Source organism: Mauremys reevesii, unplaced genomic scaffold (assembly GCF_016161935.1).
Source record: "Mauremys reevesii isolate NIE-2019 unplaced genomic scaffold, ASM1616193v1 Contig9, whole genome shotgun sequence".
NCBI classification, from domain to species: domain Eukaryota; kingdom Metazoa; phylum Chordata; order Testudines; family Geoemydidae; genus Mauremys; species Mauremys reevesii.
In genome coordinates, this window is record NW_024100906.1 from 1,113,600 (window position 1) to 1,123,804 (window position 10,205).

A 10,205-nucleotide genomic window follows, 5' to 3' on the forward strand; every position below is an offset into this window, starting at 1 on the left:
GAGTTCAGGGTGTGGGAGAGGGCTCCAGGCTGGGGAAGGGGGTTGGGGTGCAGGGGGGCTGAGGGCTCCAGCTGGGGGGTGTAGGCTCTGATCTAGAGACAATGATTAGCTGTTTGGGGTACAGAAGGGGACTCAGGGATGGGGAAGAGGGTTGGACTGTTGGGGGGTTGGGGTCCCAACGGCACTTTCCACAGCTCCCAGAAGCGGCCGCCAGGTCCCTGCAGCCCCTAGATGATTGGACAGCCAGGAAGACTGAGGCAGGTGCCAACAGGTGCCAACCCTGCAGCTCCCATTGGTCGCAGTTCCTGGCCAATGGGAGCTCTGGAGCCAGCCCTCAGGGCAGGGGCAGCACAGAGCCTCCTGGCCACCCATGCATCTGCGGGCTGCAGGGACCTCGCAGCCGCATCCAGGAGCTGCATGAAGCTGGGGCAGGCAGGGAGCCATCTTAGCCCCAGTCCCCTCCTGCGCCGCTGAACCACCAGGTCCCTTTTCGACCAGGCGTTTCAGCCAAAAACCGGATGCCTGGCAACCCTAGAGCCACCTCTGCGAGGGATCCCTGTGTGTACAGCCCCCGAGCCCCTCCCCAGAGGCAGAACTGCCTGAATGGGATCTAGTGCATTAAAGCACAGAGGGGGAGGGGTGGGCAGGGAGCCAGGACTCCTGGGTTCTATCCCAGCTCTGGCAGGGCAGTGGGGTCTGAGGGTTAGAGCGGGGGCTGGGGATCAGAGCTCCTGGGTTCTCTTTCTGCAGTGCCCTATGGAGAGTCTGTTTCTTTCAGGTCAAGAACCTGTGGCAGCGAATCGTCCCCATCTCGGTCACGTTCCAGTTCCCCGTGGAGCTGAGCGGGGTCCAGGTGTGGGACGTCTCTGAGGTCGTCCCCTCCAAGGTACCTGCCTCTCCCTGCCCTTGTGTGTGTGTGAGATGGGCCCAGTGACGCCTTCTCTGCCCTACAGCACCCCCTGCTGGGACAGGCTGCCTAGGGGGGATAGGTCACTTGTTCCACTGCCCCCCCACAACTTCCTGCAGCCAGCCGGTTACCTACCGAGGGGCCGGATTGTAGCCAGCGCCCCCTAGAGGGGAAATGCCCCGTGTCCCCTTCCCAACCCTATTAACATCATGTCTCTCTCCCTCCATAGCCCCAGCTGGCTCAGTGCATCAGTGAAGCTGACACGCCGGGTTTGAAGGACTTTGTGAGGCAGATGAGCAAGCGCCCCCTGCTGGTGAGTATAGGCTGATGCGGGTCCCACCAACCCCTTCCCCTCACAACTAACACAGACAGCGAGTAGGGACTGGGCTGGGTGAGGGACCCCTGCTATAAACAGACCCAGACCCTCATGGTCATGCTGGGTCCCTGCACACCCCCTGCCTCACCCGGCGATATCCTTCCACCCCCAGGACTGCTCCGTGGCCACCTGTAAGAAGATCCGGTGCAGAATCGCCTCCCTGGAAATGCAGCAGTCGCTGGAGTTCATGATCAAAGGGAACGTCAGCTTCCAGTGGGTCTCCCAGGTACGAGAGCTGCCTCTGCCTCCCGGCACCACGCAAGAGATCTCCTCAAGTGAACAGCCCCGGTGCCCCTCCCCAGAGGTGGCTGCATCTCAGTGCCGGGCAAGGGATTGCCCCTGTGTGAACAGCCTGTAAATTGCTCTGGGTCCCCCCGGGACGATGCTCTGGGCTGGTTTGTGTCATTTCCGGTCAGGGACGGTGAATTTCTCTGTTCCAGACTCAGCAGCAGAAAGTGAGTCTGGTGAGCGAGGCTCAGATTGAATACGAGGAGGAGAAATACACCCAGAAGGAGGGATTCATCCAGCGCCAGGTACCAGAGTGACTGCGCCTGGGATAGAGAGAGCATCGGCTAGTGGTTAGAGCTGGGAGCCAGGACGCCTGGGTCCTGTCCCTGCTCTGGGAGGAAGTGGGGTCTGGTGTGTTAGAGCAGGGGTGGGTGATGGTGCCAGGACTCCTGGGTCCCCATCTCACGGCCCCTCTCCCCCAGGTGCAGATGGTGGTGGAGCGCTCCGAGGTCTATAACTACCTGCCTGTCATCATGGGCAGCAGTGTGGGGGGCCTGGTCCTGCTGGCTCTCATCATCGCAGCCCTCTACAAGGTGAGTGGGGCAGGGCTTGGACCCCTCCCTCACTGCCCATCACCCTGGGGGCGGGGCCTGTGGTTCTCCCAGCTGGTGGGGGAGGAACAAGGGTTTTTCCTTCATAGATTCCCACAGCCCATCCCCTCCTGCTCCTCCATGAGCCTGTCTCCGTCTGGCTCTCACCATCTCTCCTCTCTGTCTCCTTCCAGCTCGGCTTCTTCCAGCGCCAGTACAAGCAGAGGATGGAGGATGGTGTGGAGGGTGAGGGGATTGGACTAAACCAGAGCGCTGCCACTGGAAACTCCCCTGCTTCTGACAGCACCCCATGTGCCAACGCCCCCAGCTTCACCTCCCTCTGAGCTGCTTCACCCCCGTTATGTTGTCACCTCCAAGATGCATAAAAATTGGTCATTGACCCCCCTCCCACCAACAAAATGCATCCAGTGCCAACTAGAGTCAATCGTTACTCAAATTAGGCTTGGAAGAATTCTCTTGATATTTTTATAATTTTTATGGAGAACGTTGAAGTTAATTTTAGGCATTTTTTTTCAGTTCCATTTGTTGGGATATGTTAGGGTTAACTAACAGACATGGGAAGCTGCAAATTTGCTGACATGGCATTAGGGGACAAAGGCATATGTAGGCTGTCGTTTTTTGTTTAATAAATAAGTTGCCTTTTTCTTTCCTGTTGCTTATAAGAATTTAGAAGAATGCAGCTGCATGAGAAATGTAGCAGTCGAATAATGCCCTTTGGGTAAAAAAAGGTAAAAGAAATGTTATTTCCCCGTCCCTTCCTTTTCCAGCTATATAAACCAGCCCTGGCTTATGGCCCCTTTCTCCCTCCCCTGAGAATTGCTGACCAGGATGATTTGTGGCAACAAGTTGTTGCAAATAAATGTATTTTCAAGGTAAAAATGTCTGTGTAATATGCATAATGCTGTACACAATAGATAGTGTGGGTTTACTAACAGAATGGGTGTTTTTATTACTTAATAGGGGTTTTGGGTGTTGTAACGGATGAAGGCGTGTACATACTCACTTAGACAAAAAGAATGTGCTGTAACTACTTACCCAACAATTGAATCGAGGGGAACAGGTATTGCAATAAAGAAGCTCGTACTCAAATCCGCCTTTCGGGTCAATCTGCTTTTTTCTTCTAACATCTGGCATCACGAACAGGATCCCAGGGGAGAGTTGTGCCTTATCACCACGTCTCGCCATGGATTCGATGAGTAAGTTGAACTTGAACGGGCCCTTTACTGCAACCCTGGTTAAAAAGTTTATTAATAAACTGGTGGGGAGATGGAGGGTCCTCATGCGTCTCCCTCTGGGGATTGTCAGGATTGGCCAGTCATCCAGGGGTGGGTGGAAGCTTCCCTGGTGTCCAAGTGCTCCCAGGATAAGAAAAAGGCTGTTTTGCTGCAGGCTCCGGGTGAGGGTCTGTCAGGTTTAGGGGAGGAGGTTACAAGTCTTAAAAGCAAAGTGGAAACTTTTCAGCAAATTGCTGAAGAACAGAGCACAGTAAATCATCACAACGTGCTGGCAATCAGAATGGCTGAAAATCTATGGACGATTTTAATCATCCTAAGTCAAAGAACCTGACCCTCAAGGGTCAAGTAGATGCCTTAAAGCAAACTTCTTGTTTCCCGGCCCCCATTTCTCTCTCTCTCTCTCTCTCTCTCTCTCTCTCTCCTCTCCTGCCCGCCTCCTCTCTCACACTTTTGGTTTTCTGACGTTTTAATAGATGGTACTTTGGATACTTAGTGAAAAGTTCGTTTGGACAAAGCATGACAGAAGTCTGCTGCATTTCATTTAAAAAATTAAGTGAAATGTCCGTGGGTGACCAGAGAGACAAATGTTTTATTGCCTTTTTAAAGAATCCCAAGGTAAAGGAAGCACAGGGTAGGGCAGCTGTGTTGCACGGATTTACTAGGTGGCTACGTCATTACAGGCAAAATGTACCACCTTAAAGAATTGTATGCACAAGTAAGTCATTTAAAGTGAATGAAGAGTTACAAGTAGCCTTTATAAAAATCAATACTACAAAGTTTGGAAGGAAGTAAATGGTTGGGAGTTGTAAAAATGCCAAAAAGTAATAGTTGTGGTGTTATAAAAGTGTAACCCCCATGGAAATTACCTAGATTCCTGGGGCTCTGTCTTCTGGCAGCTCAGGGAGGGGGAGCCAAGGCAACCAATAAGGAGTGAGATGCCCCTCCCAGGGAGCTCAGGGAAGGGGAGAAGCCATTTCAGAGAGGCTGGAGCCAGCCAGGGCAAAGGCAGGACTGGCTGTGTGGGGAGCTGGTGAGTCCCAGGCCTGCATGCAGGGTTCCCCCTGGGAACTGGCCTCTAGAGACCTGACCGCAGATCCCTCAGCTGGGTTTTTCCTTCTCCACTGATGATTCAGTTTGTAGAGTTTTGCTGGGAAACTTCCCCAGCCAGGCTGAGTTCACCCCCCAGCTCCCTAGGGGTGACCAGTCACCACATGGTCAGCTCTGCTTTGGCTGCTAATCCAGGGCTGCTGCCTGCTGGAAGTGTGTCTGGACACTGGGCTAGGAGACGACAATTTGAATTTTAGTGTAGTTGTGTAACCTGCACCTTGAGCCCTGCACCCCCCTTTGGGGTGAGGGGAAATCCTGGGACTGACGCAGCCTGACGAGGATCTCGGCCAGCAGAGATCTGCCCCTCTGCAGTGACCCAGGAGTCCAGAGTCATCTCTGAACCTGAGGATCATTCGTGGAATTTGTGAGGGCACCATCTTTTAGTTAGTCAGGCAGGGAATTTGTTTTGGGGACCCCCCTACTCCCTGAACTGCGTCCTCAAGCCAGGGAATGAGGGTCTGGGGATTTTACAACCTGCTGCATATTAAACCTGTGGAGGGATTTACCACCTTCTCCCACTTGTGAGTCCATTGGGCTGTGACAGGTAAGGGGATTCTGTACCTCTGGCCAGGAGGGATTTTATGTTACTGCATACATAACGGCTGTTACCCTTCCCTTTATATTTATGACACCATATTTATAAATTCGGTGGCTTACCCATTTATGAACTTGTTGCCGGCACCGAGTGCCCGAGGCAGCAACAGTGGTTCGTTGCCCGGTGTGCTTCGCTCCAATAAACACACCAAGGTGGAGAAGCAGACAAAGTTTATTTGAGATCTCAAAGCGTGATGCTAGGAGAGAGGCACGTCTCAAATCAAGCACACCACTACAAACAGCTTTTCTCTTTTTATACATAACTTTAGCTAAGCCTCTTCTATCTCCCCCTCTCCCCCGACCTTTCATTCCCATTGTTGGAAAATCATAGTGCTAATGAAGCCTTTCCGTATTAGGCCTGAGTAAACCAAAGTTATGTTATGCTTGTCCAAACTGTGTTGGTAAGCTTACAGAACTCATTAGACTGAAGACCGTGTATCTACCTAAGTCAGCTATTTCGCTTATCAGTTTTGTTTGGCTCCCCAAGTATATGTTGGCTCCCCAAGTGTATGCAGCTGCGTTCACATGTATGCATCCAAAGTATCTAGTACAAAGGGTCAACGGATGTATCTTGTGTCCCCTTCAGAATGACAAATGTATCCTCAACAGATGTATCTTGTAGCCCCCACAAAATGATATATGTATCCTGCATATCCAATTATCCCCTAATAGATACATGTACAGGGTCTATAGGTCAACCAAATGACGTAGACAAACGTAGGCTAAGTTGTTTGTTACCGACTATATAAAGGTAGGCCGCTTGGCCATGAAAGGTGTGTCTCTCTCGGGCACTAGCCGGGACGAGAACACCCGCTCAGCTGATCGATCAATAAAGCTAATGGTACTCGTCTTCCTGGTCTTCCGTGCCTCCTTGGTGTAATTAGGTAAGCTCCAGGGGGAAACGAGCCCTTTTGGCTAACACCATGTAGCAAATACACTTTGCAGTAGCAATTACATTAAGCAGTTAAGTCATACTTGGCAACCACCAATCTAGCTCGTTAGTAACTCTTCTGTGAACCGTTATCTTGTCTTACTATCTTTGATCTGTTATTTTGCCCCTTAGCCAGGAGCAAGCAGGCCTCATTATAGCAGGCCTCATTATTACCTTCTAGTACAGGTGTTGCAACTGATAACCATTCTCTGTTGCTGGCCTGTTAGGTCGATTAACGTTCAAACATGGAAACGCTTTGGTTTATTCAGGCCTACTACAGAGAGGCTTCATTGACACTGTGGTTTTCCACCCTCCTGAGTTACCTAGAGTCATGCCTAGTGGCACCAACAAACTGCCTTCTCTTTCTACTCGTAGCATGATCCATGGATCATGATCCATGGATCATGCTATCAGGCTAGCTGGAGCCAGGGCCTCCAGACTGAATGCCTCTCCATTCAGTGTGCGAGAAGGAGGAGTGCCTGGGCCCTGCTTTGAAGAGAGTGGAGGAGTGTTGGTATATGTTAGGGTTAACAAACAGACATGGGAAGCTGCTAATGTTCTGACATGGCACTGGGGGGCAAAGGCGTAAGAAGGCTGTAGTTCTTTGTTTAATAAATAAGTTGCCATATTTTCCCTTGCCCGTTGCTTGTAAAAATGAATAAGAATGCAGCTGCATGAGAAATGTAGCTGTCGAATAATTCCCTTTGTGTGAAAGAAGGTAAAAGAAATGTTATGTCCTCCTCCCTGCCTTTCCCACCTGCATAAACAAGCCCTGGCTTATGACCCCTTCCCCCCTCCCCTGAGAATTGCCGGGAGATTTGTCAGGGATATTTGTGGCAACAGATTGTTGCAAAGAAATATGTTTTCAAGGTCAAAATGTCTGTGTGATATGCGTCATGCTGTGCACAATAGGTAGTGTGGGTTTACTAACAGAATGACTGTTTTATTACTTAATAAGGGTTTTTGGGGTGTTCTAACACATGTAGGTGTGTACATACTAATTTAAACAAAAGAATGTGCTGTAACTAATTCAGTGCTTACTCGACAATTCAGTTGTTTACAATCTGGCCAGTAAAATGAGTACCACTATCATAGGTTTATTCCCACTTGGAACTTTAGTATCCACAAGATGGGGACCTGCAAGGGCTCCTCTAAACTAAATCCGAATTTAGAGCTGGTATTGCTGCCACCAGCAAGAAATTCCCGTGTCTAGCACACTCCCTGTTCCCCCAAAACTTTCCCGGGGGAACACCGATCCAAACTCCCGGGATCTTAACACTAAGGGAAATAGCCCATTCCCCACCTCCCCTCCCTTAGCCGTCGGAGAGATCACCTTGATTCAAACTCCTTGAATCAAAACAAAGAGGATTCACTTTCCCCTCCTCTTCCCGGAGGTTCCAAACAAGGGAAGAAATCAATCAGGTTCTTAAAAGGAAAGATTTTATTAAAAGAAAGAAAGAAAGTAACACTATCTCTGTAACACCAGGATGAAAAATATTACAGGGTCTATTTTATAAACCTAGAGGGACTTCCTGCCCCCCCTTTCTCAGAATAATCAAAAGTAACAGCAAACAGAAATAAAGATATTTCTCCAGCAAACACACATTTGCAAATACAGAAATTAATCACAAAACTAATCTGCCTTGCTAATACTCACTATACTGAATAGAAGGAAATATTTCAGGAAGCTTGGAGAGCCTGGATGTACGTCTGGCCTCTCTTAATCCCAAGAGAGAACAACCCCCAAAACAAAGAACACAAACAAAGACTTCCCTCCGCAGATATTTGAAATTATCTTGTCCCTTGATTGGTCCTCTGGTCAGGTGTCCATCAGGTTCACTGAGCTTGTTAACCCTTTACAGGTAAAAGAGACATTAACCCTTAACTATCTGTTTATGACAACCACGATCACTGTTGATACTCACAGGTATGCCAAACCTTGGAATGAAATCCTTAAGCAAAATTTTCACAACGGACTTGGTGTCTGCCCTTCTGCAGGGGAAGGCTTCAACCCAGCTTGAAAAACATCAAATACTAACATATACTCATAGTAACATCATTTAGACATTTGAATAAAATCAATCTGAATATTTACAAAAGGACCCCAAGGGATGTGCTGCTTTTCTAGCTTTAACTGCTTTTCCAATATTGTGTTGCTGACCCTCCTCCCTCAGTGAGTCTCCAGGAAAGGCAAATCAGCACTGTATGTGGCCAACCCTGTTGCAAGCATTGCAAAGCATTTTGGGGAGGGTCAAAGGTGTGTGAGTGGAAAGTGGAAGTTTCCTTTGCAGGTATGAGAGGCCGGGGCGGGGAAGAGAAGAAGAAGAAGAAAGAAGCAGCAGAGAACGAATGAATTCAACACTGCAGCTAGTAAACTCAGTCCGAAGACAAGACACTGGCTCCCGCCCAAGGACACTGCTCATAGCCGAGACTTGTCTGACAGCTGAGAAAGACGGGGGCTTGAATGTGCCTGAAAGAAATCCAGCTGCACAGGCCTGCAAAATAGCAAGGCAAGCAGGAAGAAAAACAGCAGATTTAAGATTACAGAGATGGAAAACACCCAACAACCAGGAAGATCAAAATTAGGTGCATACCAATCTCGTTAACTGCAGCAATCATCCCCCATTTCCACACGTGTGCCCTCCAGTGGTGCACCCGAGCAAATAGGGCAAGAGCACCTGAGGCGTAACCAGTCGGCCATCCAGGGACCACCAAAGGTGATCAGGGTGTAAAGTGCACCCAGCAGCACTCCAAGAACATTTCTCAGCTTGTGGCGCAGCCTCGGTCACGTATATTAAAACCTTAATATTTTCTGATAGTATCCAAACCACTTTGTATTCCAAGTTGGATAAAAAAGTATCCGCGTTTAGCTCTAACCCTTCCATTTGGTTTTGAACTAGGCTGTCCTGTAGAAAACTAAACACAACAATTCTAGCCATAAGACAAAATACCACAAGGACACAGAACACAGTTTCTCTTGTGCCAGTAAATGCATGGTATGTTGGATTGCTCTTCCGCTGGCATTAGCTTTCTCTAATTTTCTAAAAGACAAAAACATATTTCTACCCCTTCTGGGGCGATCAGTCCTTGTTTAAAATATTTCTTTCTTATACAAATACCCTTGCTGATTGCAGGCAAAACAGAGGAATTACCCCCATATTTTTCTGTGTTTGTTTCATAGGCAGGCCAGGTTTCAGTGGCTTCTACCTTATCAATTAGGTAATTTGCATTAGCACACAGACGCTTTCTGGCTCGCTTTCAGATCCAGAGCCATTCACAGGTTAAACTTTTACTTAAAAGGGACACAATTAAAAACACACCACCTATTGTAGCCCCTTGGAGCCTAATAGGAGTTTAATTAAGTAGCATTGCATATTTGCATCTTCCTCACCCCTTTTACAATATACACCACACATGTTCTTTTCCTTGACAGTCCTTTCATTCATTTGGGGTGGTTAAATTCCAATAGACACCCAGTATGTTTTTTCTAATCCAACAAAAGTGTTCATAGTCAAATGATTTTAATTAAATAATCTCTTTGCCTGGATTTATTTACAGACATTTCTTTGGAAAAGGGCCCAGTTTTCCTTCAGAATGGCTGCAAAGAAACCAAGAATTCTTGTTCTTTTTAGCGTTTTTTACAAAATCCAACTGATAATTCCCTCCAGCAACTACAGCGTTAACTTCTTACTGTTTCCTTAAATCACTTGCTTATTTCCCCAAAACGACATCCCAATCAACTCAAATTTTACCATTCAAATTATTGTTCCAGGGGTTTAAATTCCCCATGCCCATAGGCTTGCCACCTGGACAGAACATACGGCCAATTGGCATTTTAACTGTTCAGTTTTCTCTAGCTGTCAGGTACACATCTCTTCCCTTTCCCCCAACTCCTCTTACTGCCTGGTCCTGCTACGACCGGGGGTAGACCCACCTCCAACCTTTTTTTTATTTTTTCATACTCACAAACACGCTGCCCGGGCTGGCCCAGCCCGGGGGTAGGAGAGACAGAGAGAGAGGTAGACGGGAGGTTATCCTGTGCACAGGTTGTCCAGAGGTACGCTGCAAAAAATCTCCAACTTGCTTCTGCTCTTGGGTTTTTTCACCCTGGGGTCTCTCTTGCTCAGTATTCCAGTCCAAGCCGGCTGCCTGTGGCTTCTTCAGCATCCCCAAACGACACTGGCTCCAGGGTCGCAAAGGCAGACTGTTGAGTCTC

At 48.5% G+C, this 10,205-nt stretch overlaps 1 pseudogene; it reads left to right on the forward strand.

Annotated features, from left to right (window-relative positions):
• LOC120395018 overlaps positions 1 to 1,828 on the forward strand; it is a 28,727-nt pseudogene extending 26,899 nt beyond the window's left edge.
• The last annotated feature ends 8,377 nt before the right edge of the window (positions 1,829 to 10,205 follow it).